Source organism: Chroicocephalus ridibundus, chromosome 8 (assembly GCF_963924245.1).
Source record: "Chroicocephalus ridibundus chromosome 8, bChrRid1.1, whole genome shotgun sequence".
Lineage (NCBI taxonomy): Eukaryota > Metazoa > Chordata > Aves > Charadriiformes > Laridae > Chroicocephalus > Chroicocephalus ridibundus.
This window is the reverse complement of record NC_086291.1, coordinates 56,686,769-56,698,771: the sequence shown is the minus strand read 5'-3', so window position 1 is coordinate 56,698,771 and position 12,003 is coordinate 56,686,769. Positions and strand designations below refer to the sequence as shown.

At 46.2% G+C, this 12,003-nt stretch overlaps 1 long non-coding RNA gene across 2 annotated transcripts; it reads left to right on the top strand.

Moving 5' to 3' along the window:
- The first annotated feature begins 7,786 nt into the window (after positions 1-7,786).
- On the top strand, positions 7,787-11,680 carry LOC134519893 (uncharacterized). Of its 2 annotated transcripts, XR_010072322.1 has the most exons (5): positions 7,787-7,900; positions 8,263-8,435; positions 8,974-9,075; positions 9,159-9,328; positions 11,292-11,680. It is a non-coding gene; the product is annotated as an uncharacterized LOC134519893 (long non-coding RNA). The 2 variants fall into 2 exon arrangements; XR_010072323.1 differs by lacking the exons at positions 7,787-7,900; positions 8,263-8,435 and adding an exon at positions 8,675-8,847.
- The last annotated feature ends 323 nt before the right edge of the window (positions 11,681-12,003 follow it).

The following is a 12,003-nucleotide window of genomic DNA, read 5'->3' as shown; positions in this document are numbered from 1 at the left end:
AGGAGTCACGAGAGAAAGTCTGGAAAAAGCCAAAGAGAGGTTTTGGCTGGGAGAAGCTCCGTTAAGTTCCGTCTCGTGCCCTGCTGAAGCGGTGGGGACGCTCCCGCTGGCCGGGGCACGGGGCGGGTGTAACACATCCAGAAACCACTTCTTGGCTCTGCAGAACGATTCCAGGCCTTCGGGAACACCTATCAGCTTTTTGAGAAGAAAGGATAAAACGTACCTAATGATATAACAGATACCAAGTCTCATTTCTGAGCCTTCAGAGTATACATAGATCATATTTTCAAGCTTGACATTATAATCCTAAAAGTTAGAAACTTCTTTTGTATTCAGTAAAAGACGGGGATTTTTTTTCCGCCTAATCCTCTGCCTGTGGGATTTACGGCGCTGGAGCAACACACAGGTGTAAACACAAATTGTTACTGCGTTGTTTCTCATAAAAGATGTTAGTTGAGGGGTTAGAAATTGTAAAAATGGAATGTTTTACCTATTTCTGGATTACGAGATGCAGAAATTATTGTACTTTTACTCCACTTGCAGTTCCTGCTTTAGAAAATATTAGATCTTCAAAAAGGCTGTTCCTGAAATAGCTCCGTGGTAACTAGTGGCTGAAATATCAGTCTGTTTTCCAAAGTGTTCTGGTAAATTTTCATAAGTAAGAGATTTGGAAAATGCAGGTATACATCCAACTTTTTATCCTGAAGGGAGTCCAAATTTCAAACTTTCGACAATCCCCGCCCATCACTAATCCTTCAGTAATTTGAGCTCTTTTTAAATACAAGCCTCTATAAACGAGAAAAATATTTCACGTGTGCTAGGAGAGAAGATAAACCAGTGAAAGAGCAAGTCCAAATTATGAAATACATCAGGACTCGTGCTGTCTGCTCCTGTGAACCAGCAGGGAAGCGCTGGGGGGTTAGGGGGGGTGGGGAGCGTTTGTGCCCCTGTGAAATGGTCCCGGTTTGGGCTGGCGGCTGTGAGAGCGGCTCGTGGCACCCTGAGTGTCCGGAGCTGGGCAGCAGCCCCAGGGACTGCCCGGACTCTGAATTTCAGCGGCGAATTTGTACAGGTGCCGTGTGCATTTTGGGCCATGTTTTCAAAATTCAGAAACCTCATCTTTGATCCTTTGAATAGCTCCCGGGATGTACAAATAGCCAATAAATACCTGCACTTTGGTGGGGTGTGAGTGGGGCTTTGGAAATCTGGCTTTCAGAGAGAAGGCACGATGCCGTACCTTTGGAGAAGAGAAACAAATCTGGTCAGATGCCATTTAGGATACAATTGGGCCTGAGACCGAAAGGCTTTTGCAGGATTTTCAGACCTTGAGCATAAGGCTTCTCTTTTTTTTCCAATTGGATTTCATGGTTGAAACTTGGTGTAAGAATCCTGAGACTAGGGAGCAAATAGCTTTTTATGGAGATTTGCATTACATTTTACACTTGAAAAATCAGTCTAAGCAGTGAGCCAAACGGCCTGGCATTTTATCTGGGCTCCGGTCCCCGCTGCTCCTTCCCCGGCCACAGCAAGGGACACCCCGGGGCATCGCCGGTGGCTCGTGGCTGCGGCAGAGCGGGCGCAGGTGGCTCAGTGGGAGGTGAAGGTTAAGAACTGATGCTGCCTCCTCCTTTGAAGCCCTCCTTAAAACCTGTTTTAAAAGTCTGGGAGGATTTTGGCTCTCACTGGCGCTGGCTCGGTCAGTGAGGCAGCCGAGGGCCGTGGGCTGCCTTACAGCCTTCTGCTGCTGGCCCCCCAGCGCGGGCTGGCGGCCCAGGGCCAGTCCCTCCGCTGACAGCTCCGCTGGTGACAAACGCCATCGCCACCGCAGCATTCAAAGTCCGCGTCCGGTGATTCTTACTGTTCATCTGATCATCGCCATGTGGGCCGTGTCCCTTCTGCAGCGTTTTCCACAGCTGACGTTGGGCTCGGAGACACGAGCGGAGCAGGGTTTCAGCTGGTCCTGAGTTCACCTGCTTACGTTGGAACAAATCACTCTGAATTCACTACAGTTTCCCAGGGTGTTCGCTGAGGGATGTATCTTTACTCGATTCCATTTTCGGTGATGTTTATCTACTGCAGAGATTAGCAGATTTACCTGCCAGTCAGTTTATGAACTGGAGAGTTCATAAGGTTGATACTTATTTCCTATTGTTTTGTGGCTTTTGATGCATCTCCGGACAAATGGGTGACTTTACTCTTATTTTCCCTCAGAGCATGACTGTAATTCAGGGCCCTAAATGAAGAACTGTAAGCACAGGACTCCAAAACCTAAATTCTCACTTGTCAAAGGGGAAAAAAATCAGCCTGATGGTGGCACAATCTAGCCCTGTAAATAACATCTGCTCAGGTGAGTTGTCCTGGTCCTGCGGAAAGCAGTTATATGTCAGCAACGATCATCTGTTTTCCCATTTTTTTGTGCGAGTTGCTGAAAAGCAAACCTGTCCCACAACTAATTTTATTTGCTAATTACCTGTGAAAAAGCAATTATCTCCAGGTGATTCACTTCTTCGGGAAGGCTTTTTTGATTGGCAAAGATGGGGAAAGAATCTCCGCTATGGATGTTGTTTTCAGAAAAATCTTCCCAAATATTGTACCTGATGTATCACATTAGACACGTCGGATTGGCTTGCATCAGCAATGTTGCATTACATCACATCGCCGGGGTAATGTGCTGTGACAGACTTGCAATGCAATGTGTCAGCTGGAAAATGGGGAAAGATGTGATTTCCTGAGCAAAATGCTGCTTAAGCTTTATGGTATTTTCCCCTCCTCCAACTAAAGAAGTAGCTGTTTAAGTTCGGGGTATTTCTTAAAAGACTCAACTGCCTATTGAAGGATTCTAAGCATTTTTTTGTTGTTTCCTCGTTCTCCGTGGGTAACTAGCAGGTCTAGAAAGAAAGATACTTTTTGCTACTTACGTTTCCATACCCAGATTATAAGATATATAAAATATAATACATATATTTTCCCAAACTTTCAGTAAACTGAGAAGGTGTTTCCTAGGAGGAGGAAAGTTCTTGATGTTTGTGTGGTGCTCTGTGTGGTGCCTGGTCTTTTACCTGAACTCCTGCAGTACGGGAGGGATGCCAAGGGGTGAGTTCTGTACCATGAGGTTCAGCATCACAGTGGTAAGGATGCAAATACGGAGAGGAAACACGGCAGCGATGCATGTACACGTCAGCCAGAGCTGCAATTAGGAGGTGAGGTTGTAGCGCGTGACTTATTGATGGTGCACTTCTCCTCCAGGGGTAGTCTGGAAGGACCTTACCCTGCCTTCCTCCAGGAGGGTGACCTTCGCAGGGGCGGCAGCAGGCGGGTACTGCAGGGGGTCCTGGCAGTTGGAAAGCCATCCTTCGGTGATGGACAGGAAGACAGAATTTGTATTATCCAAGGTATTTCTCAAGTCCCCAGCAAAGGATGGCTTGGCTAGCTCGGGAGAGAGGGCAGTGCGACGAGTGCCCAGCCAACCTCCCCCAGCAGGCAGCTGCCGCCTGCTCCCCGCTCTTGGAATGAGCTTCCACGGCTGTTCAGCTGGTGGCAGCCCGGCACCTCTGACAGGAGGCTGGGTTGTGGTCCTTGCTGGGCTCTGAACGGGGCAGAGGAGGTGGGGAGAGGCGCACTTGGGCTGTAGCTATGGAGGTAGGGCACACCGCGGTGGAACAGCAGCGCAGGCGATAAACTTGGGACTGTTAAGCTCTTTAAGAAAAGAAGGAGCTATGAAATCCATGTAAAAGCAAAAATCCAAATATTTTTAGTATCTCTTCACAATCAACATTGTCAGAAATAACGTATAGTAGGTTTGATTCATTTCCTAGTTTTTTTAAAAAATGAGCTACTCGGCGTTGTCTGGTACCGAGCCCCCTTTCAGGCATACATGGTGCTTCAGTGAAACACCAAAACCAATACACAGAGAATTTCTGACGAGGGAAGTGCTATACAATAATGATGAACATATTGTCCTCAAGCTGTGGAGGTTAACAACTCAAAATTGCTTTGGTATTTGTACATACTGAAATAAGAAGAATTTATATGTTTGCTCTCATTTTAGTGGGCTCTTGTGATTCATTACATTGGCACTTCAGAGTTCAGAGTAGTCACTTCTCTCCTGCAAAGCAGCACCCTTAACTGTGTTACTACTTGGTTGCTCATTATTGTCCCAGTTCTTTCTTTTTTATTGCTGCACAAATACACTTTGGTTTCTCAGTAACCTGCCTAATGCTGCCTTCTGTAACATTCATTGTCAGAAGGATCAGGGTGCCGGCGTACTCAGGCAGAAGTCAGCTAAGTAAATCTGTAATAGCGTTGCTGTTTAAACAATGCCTTGGATCATTGAAGCTAAAAAAAAAAGAAAAAGTTGTTTATGTACCTATGGATACCTTTCATTTTATATTCAATAGTTTTTTTATAAAATGGCAGCAGTCATGTAGAAAACGTTTACTTGCCTTTTTGCTTACTTTGATTTAGTCGTTAAGGACAATGCAGTCATTTTACAGTCTGTCCTGGCTAAGGGAAAGTGCGTAATTGCTGTGCCCTAGGAACAGCCTGGGCAATGAATTACGAGTTGAAAGTCTCCAATCTTTCCCTGCCAGCTGCACTCCTGCTTGCTCGAAGCAGGTATTAAGATCATTAAGAATAAAGGTATTAATAAAGGTATCCAGGTGCCTAAGGACGCAAATGGGCTCACAGCGTTTGGGTTTTTTTCCCAGACGCGAGGGTATCCCGCTCACCTTCGCTGAGCAGAGGAGGAGCTGCGTGCCTGTTCCCCTCCAGCCTCTGCCGTGTGGTACCCGTGGGCTGCTCCGACGCTCTGCTGGCCTGGCTCCTCTTGTGTGCCTCGGACCCCGAGGCAGCGTGAGGCCATCCCGTAGCGCCCACGCGAGAGGCCGGCTCCCCGCTCCCGGCGCTGTATGGGCCGAGGGGCATCCTGAAGTGTCTGCTCTCTGCCCACTGTGAGAGTTCCTCTGGGCCAAGCTCAGGAATGGATGTTTCTAGTCTGGCAGCCGCGTTTACTCTGGAGAACCATACTTTAAACAAAGGGGCAACCTTGGTGCTTCTGTCGCTTGTTTTCATCAAAATGTTTATTTTCTGTACCCCATTGTATGTGTAAGTTGTTCAGATCGATAACAAAACATTACTAGTCTTACCTTTTAACCAAATATTAACCTTCCTTCCTATTTACGAGCTGGCATTAACTCACACTAGCCCTGTTCTGCATTCAGAACTCCTATTCTAAGCCTTTGCTTTAAACCTGTTATTAATTCTGCCTTTTATGTCTAAACCTGGTACAGCAGCACAATTAACTGCTTTACTTAACATGCGAGGGTAGAAGTGATCTCTGTGATACCACTGACATTAAGAAAGTAAATGGGGTTAAACTGATTCTTATTACAAGCTGATCTTTATACAGTCTTTGGTTGGTAGAACCGGCAGCAGACGTGTATTGCAGAATTAATTTTAAGAGAGTTATAAGAATCATTGCTACATAATGGTGATATCAGGGGAGAATGGAAGAATCCACACAAGTCTTTAATCTCCCTCAAGCCAAGATATTAATTGTGCTTTATTCTGTAGTTTAAAAGAAATCCTTAATCACACTGTCAACATCTCCTTTTGTGCTCTTCGTTTCCTTCTGGTTATAAATATGAATCAGCTTTTCCTTTATTAAGACCGGGAAGTCGAGAAGTTCAGGTGCTTCCGCTCACCAGGAGCAAGAGCTTCTTTTCCCACTGCAGCAGGAAGACAGGATCTCGGTTCTTTAGCTCCGTGGTCTTAGACTTCTCTGGTGGTGAGTTCATAGAGAAACAGCGTGTTCAGCTGTTCTGTCGGGTCCAGCCGGCAGTGTCCCATGATGAGACTGAGAGAGAAATCTCTCAGCGGCTTGCGAGTGGCATTGGGGAACGCGCTGGTGATCCCTGTTAGTAAGCGACCGAAACGGTGACTTTCCCCTACCCAACGAGACGCATCTGTGTAAAAGTAAAACAGGTAAGCGGGTAAATGAGCTAATTCTGTGCTTCGCTCTGTGAAGAGCAGGAGTTTAACACAATTTTAAAAGAAGTGGTAGTGGTTGAGACAGCAAGTGACTAATGCATGAGTAAGGTTTCTACAGAAGCTGTAAGGCGAAGGTAATGCTCAGCTCTGGCTAGATTTATAAAGGCTGTGATCAGCAGCTATGCCAAAGCAGAGCTGGGAGTTTCAAACAACTTGAGAATATGGCTGAATTCCAGGGTTTCGGGGCAGATACCATACCTGAGCGAGATTTGTAATAGCAATGCCAAGGACATGACAGAAAAACCACTCCAACCACCCACTCCCCGTCAGGAAGATGTCTTCTTTTGAAACGGTGTGCAACAGGCGCTCGGGAGAGCTCTTAAAAGACGCCAGCGCACGGAATAGCTGCTGAGGAAGCTGCCAGAAATCCCCCCTAGAGGAGCACGGCTGAAACCAGCAGTGAGGCATCTCTGGCTGGGGAAAGGAGGATGAAGAGATTAGAGAAAATGAAAAGTTTCCACCTGGTTTGAAGATATTAACGTGAGGAACTCGGCCCAGCAGTGCCCTGCGAGCACCTTCTTTAGCACCCTCCTCTCAGTAGGTTGCTGGAGATTTGCATTGCTAATTTGCTCGCTTGAAAGTTCTCCCAGGCCTCCAAGGAAAAGAAGCAGATGTAGCCTTTCAGGGCAAGGCGATAAGGTGTTTGAGGAATTTCACCTCTGTGTCCTAAACTGTTGACGTACTGGGTGTGAAGCCTTGGGGTTTCTGGATAGAAAACACCTAAATTTACCATTCATTAAGGAGAGCTAGTTTCTAACCACTGTATCCTGGATAAGTGGCACATCAGTAGGAGGGCAAAATAACAATTGCTCTAGGCTTGGAGAAGCTTTTGCATTACTGCTACCCCAATTATTTCCTTTTTTACACACGTTCAGCAATCTCTCGCCTCTGTAATTACCGCACTCAACACTGCAGCTATTAGATACAGCCACTAGACTTTTAACAAGCCATCATTACTTGCACTTGCTCTCTTACAATTTAACAACAATGTCTTTGAGAGCAGTGTAACTTATTTCTCCTTCGCAACGAACGCACAGACCTGTGCGTGGACACGCGCGTGTCAAAGCCATAGACTTTGCTAAGGAACAGTGAAGAGCCAAGGGCAGAGCTGCAGAACGTGGAAGCTGATGCATGCGATGGTCCCGATTCGAATATTCTAGTTAAGAGTTGTTTGTAATACCTACATTGGGCAAATTTTTCCTTTCCTTGAGAAACAGAGCTGAGGATGCTGTCCCAGTAAAACCGAGCGCTGACGTCAGGGAGATCATTGCCCGATTATAAAGCACAGAGATACCCGCAAGGCTCGGAGGTCTCAGGCTGATGTCCGGTGTGGGGACAGCCGCGTGTCAGCTCTCCTTGGACACCAAGAGAAGTGGGGAAGGCGGGTTGGGAAGATCTGCCTTTTCCCAGCTTCCCTTCTGCTTGGCAATTTCTTTCCCGTACTCTGAGCTCCCGTAGTGGCGCTGAATACTAAAGAGAGGTAATTTTGTGTACAGCCAGGCAAGCAGGAGCGCGGCGGGCCAGGCTACCTGATTAGCTGGTGGATTTTCTGTTCTAACCCCAGGTGGTCAGGCAGAGCAGGCATTTAAAAACTCATCCATCTCTTGTCTTACTGTCTTTGAATTTGCATAATTAAAAGTGAATTACTTGCTGTATTTTTAATATGTGCAGTGAAAATGCATGAAAAGCTGAAAAATTACAGCAATCCAGTAATTCATGTCATGTCCCATTCAGAATTACAGCTTTCCAGTGCCAGCTTAAACATCGAGGACTCCCTGCCACCATAAAGCTATAATTGCTGAATTAATAACAGCGGGTTTTGGAGAGTGACTGCACGGACTCTCTGACCCAGGTAATAGAAATACTCATGTTAAAGTGAAGTTGATTCGCGTGACTTAATCTATTTTGTGTCGGGCTCGAGTAGCGAGGATCACCGCTGTCCCTGCCACAGGAGGTTACGGGAGCTGCAGCAAGGTCTTACTTTTCAGATTTAGCTTAAACCAGCTGCGTCGGTTAGCCAACAGGGATTAGAAATGAAATTCTCAGGGACGAGCCAGACTAGCTTTCCTCCTACCAGAGGACTTGTGGTGCCCCAATCTGCTGGTCTGCTCAGCGCTTCCGGGAGGTGGAATTCTCCATCCAGCTGCAAAGGTGTGGAAAGCAGGATGTGAAGGGAGATGGTGAAAGGCTTCTGCTAATGTTTCTTTACTCCAGAATTTTGTTAACGACAGCTGAAGAAACACTCCCTCCCCTTCCAACTCAGGAACAAATTCTGCAGCTGCTGCTCTTCACCTACGGCGCTGCCTCGTGGCCATCACGGCACTCATGAGGACAGGGATAAAGTGACTGCTCCTTTGAAACAGGATGATTGGAAGTTAACCAAAATGGTATGATCTGAATGGAAGGTTACTTTTTTCTTTCTTTCTTTTTTCCCTTTTTTTTTTTTTTTTTTAAGTGTTACTTAGGTACTGGAGGGAACTGGTAATCCATTTACCATGACTTCCTCAGGTTGGGACACCGATGCCGTGGTCATTGGAACCCTGTGGGACTCTACCTTTATTTCAGTAGGTTTTGTGATTCGTGGTCACTGCTAAAAGCTGATTCAAGTCACTGGAGATCAATTGGCTCATTTCAAAGGATCTGCTCGTACCAAGGAACAGATTCAGTGAACCGTTATTCACCCTGCAGAGCTCAGCTGCAGCAAAAGCCAAGGCGTGTGACCAGTCAGATGTCGGACTTCGCAGCTCAGGGTGACGTCCTGTGCTGGGAATCTTTGCAATGGTCTGGTTGAGATTGGGTGTACGTTCTGGATAAAAAGAACTGGCAGTTTCCAGGGCTGGCAATCTGGTTCCTTTCGTAAGAATTACCATCGTTAATTAAAATCTCTTTTTCTGTCTAGTTATTTCAGCTCTAATTCTCTTGCAGGTTCATAAATAGTAACGTCCCGTTGTCCTGGAAAAAGTTCATTTTTTCTCCTTTTCCTTCTCTTTGTCGTCGCCCTCATTCTCTGCACTCTCATGGTTTAAGGTAATTAAACTTCCGAAGTCTGGTCACCTCTCTGAAATATTTAAATATGATCAAAGAGATTTTCACGTTTCTTTTGCCCGCAGAGCTCCATGAGCGTTTTGAAGGCACAGGCTGTGCTTTTCCCTCCTGGAAATGACTGCGGAGGAGGGGCCAGGCCCAGGAAGGGACCTGGCTGTTACCCACACCCGTCCTGCCGACGCGCTGTTCCAAGAGCAAACATTCCAAGCCTTACAGCTCGTAGGCACTGTGAAAGGTATTTAACCCAATCTTTGTAATTGCCTCTTTGCCACTTAACACCGAGATCGCAGCATTTACTGTTGGATGTTAATAATTCTCTCAGTTGAACTTTTGCATCCAGCAGATGAGTTTTGCAGAATATTCCCATGGGAGATACTCACTGGAATTTGTACGTGCCTGAATGCATACATGCAGAGTAGCTTGGGCTAAGTAACGTTAATGAAGAGGAGAAAAATCTTCCCAAAGACAGATACGTACGGCACTGTTACCCGGAAGAGCTGAATAAAAGCCCTGGGTATTTTGAGAAAGGATCAGTATAAAACCGCGGTGTTAAGGCAGAAGGAGATCCTGCTTCGGACAACTTGAGGTTGAAGTAGGGGGGATCTTTCTGGCCTCTCAGCAAGGCAATAATTTTTATCAGCTCACTATGAAATCTGCCTTTTCTGTGCAGATATTTAGCTTACTGGCTGATGTTTTCTTGAAATTTCCTTTATTAAGTGTCAAGTTTTGGTACCAGAAAATATCAAACGCAGCTAAAGGTCAAAGTCATGAATGAAATTACACCAACTGATGTACAGTGAAGGATGAGACAGAATGTCAGAGGCTGGTTTACAGTAACGCTGTCCCTGGATCAGGGGCCGTCCGTGCCCGCCCGGAGGAGCCCCCGTGCCTGCACCCTGGGGATGCAGGTCTGCCACAGCTTTAGGATGTGCCTGGAACGCCCACTAATTTCACTGCTAAAGCAGCAAATGGTGCCCGAAGTGTAACAAGCACTTGGGGAACTGGTCTGAATGCTTGCGTTTTGAGAAAAAAATCCAACTTCTTCCTCCAAAACCAGAGAGGTGCCAGCGGTACCAGGTGTCTGTGGGGGTGGCTCTTCCCCAGCAGCGCGGCTGCCCCCAGCAGTCCTCCTGACCCAGCAGCAGAACCCAGATTGCTGCGCCAGCTCTTCTCTTGCTTGTTCGCTTATGTGGTGAGGGAAGGTAATCGAGGTCTGCTGGCTGTTGTAAGCCCAGGAGTACCGTCTATGGGACAGCTCGGAGGGTGGGAGAGTCTGTCAGATCGGCCCCTCGGATCCAGCGCCACGCGCCAGCGTTGGATTCCTGCGCTGCCCCAGCGCACTGCGTCTTGCTGGTTTCCAGAAAGTCAATGCAGCTTCAGCCAAAGCTTTGCCATTTCTGTCCGTTTACAAGCGGGACTTCCAAGAGCAACACTTTTGGTGGCTGTTAGGCCCCGAAACAGTGGTGTCTATCAAACCCATTGAATTCTGCTGAGAAGCAATTAGTTCTGTGAGCCACAAAGACAACAGGATTTCCAGTCCCCGTGTCCTGCATTTATCTCCGGATAAATGCAGAGCTCATTTCTCTGGTTACCGAGCTGCCTATTTCATAAAATTTGTAGGAGTGTTAATACCTTGACTACACACAGATATACATATTCAGAGAGGCATTGTGATCATAGAAAACTTGAGAAAGCATAAAAGGAATCCGTTTTTCTGGATGTTTGCAGTGTTGCCTGTACCAGAAAGGAGTGACAGAAAGGGAGGGAAGGAAAAACGCACGTCCACAGATCACAAGCAGAAAAGTAGGAATTCTGAAGTGCTTTGATGGTAACAAGAATGTTGTCTCCTCTCCAAAGTCGGTGTTTTTTAAAGCTCAGTAGGCAGCAATATGACATGTTTTATGGTTTTATCAAGCGCGGCAAAGTCACTGCTATTATACTTGCAATTTCATGACCTGGGAGGCAGATACTTCTGTGCGTGAGGGTCTAAGCGTCAGTGGTGTAGAAAACTGGTGATTATGCTGCTTTGTGAAACAGAAGCTTCTTTATAAGAAATGTATCGCACCTGAAGCAGCGGCGCTTGGTATTTGCCCTTGTAGAACGTGACCCCGTGGCCAGTGTTTTTAGTGAGATCAAGAATGAAGAAAACTGATGGGACAGTTAATCTGGAGATATATTTATGTATATTTCAATTTCAGTGTGGGCGATATGGAATATGTGTTATTGCCTCTCCAAGTCCGGTGACTCAGCACCGCATGCAGTGTTGGATTCCTGCCTTGGTCCAGTGCACCGAGTCTTGCCGGTTTCCTGAAGAGAGTCAACGCAGGTTCAGCCAGAGCTTTGCCATTGCTGTGCCTTTACCAGAAGGACTTCCAAGAGCAGCGCTTTCAGTGGCCGTTGGGCCCTGACACGACGGCGTCTAACAAACCGATTGAAAACTTGAGTTTTCTTGGTGGGTGCATTGAACCGTCTGCAAGTCCTGTAGATATGGTGTAGTTAATGTTATAAATTAATCAGAGATATGAGAGAAATCTGGTTGTAGGAGAAGGGACCCCCTGGCTGTGGGCTTCCGCAGAAATCTTTCTGATTTCAGCAGTGAATGGTAGCTTTATGCAGTTCTGGCTGCGTCTTATCTAATGTGTTATTGACGCTATTGCATTTGCTTTCAAACACAGTCATTAGAACATTTAATTTGCAGCAGCTGTAATTTATATTTGTAATTTTGTTTAAGATCAATAAAGGAAACCAAAGAGATTTATAGTCCTAGTTTCAGCTAAGATAAATTGAAACAGGCTCTATTTCCCTGAAAAGCTTTATTTAAACAGCATTTTAAAAGAACAAAATGAATTAGATGAGATATTTGCATGCAAGCGTGGGTAAATAATCCCTTGTGTCTGGAAGAAATATTGG